This window comes from Pteropus alecto, unplaced genomic scaffold, assembly GCF_000325575.1.
Source record: "Pteropus alecto unplaced genomic scaffold, ASM32557v1 scaffold86, whole genome shotgun sequence".
NCBI lineage: Eukaryota > Metazoa > Chordata > Mammalia > Chiroptera > Pteropodidae > Pteropus > Pteropus alecto.
This window is the reverse complement of record NW_006442109.1, coordinates 4,004,914-4,005,209: the sequence shown is the minus strand read 5'-3', so window position 1 is coordinate 4,005,209 and position 296 is coordinate 4,004,914.

The following is a 296-nucleotide window of genomic DNA, read 5'->3' as shown; positions in this document are numbered from 1 at the left end:
AAGCAGTCCAAATATGCTAACACTCCCTGCTGTCCTATAGGAGAGGATTACAAGAAGAAGTTTCTGCCCTTTAATGATTATATGGTTAAGCACGGGTATGAAAGCACATCGTCCAATCCGGCTGCTCCCCACGGGACTCTGGGTTTCCTGGAGCTCCCTTCATTCACTCAAAGCAGGTGCAGGCTCGCTGTTCAGCCCATTACTGTTACGGTCCCATTACCAGCCCTGCCCTCCACTTAACACTTTTCAAAAGTGTTTATATGGCCGTATAGAATACACCGTGCGTCCCTTTTTTT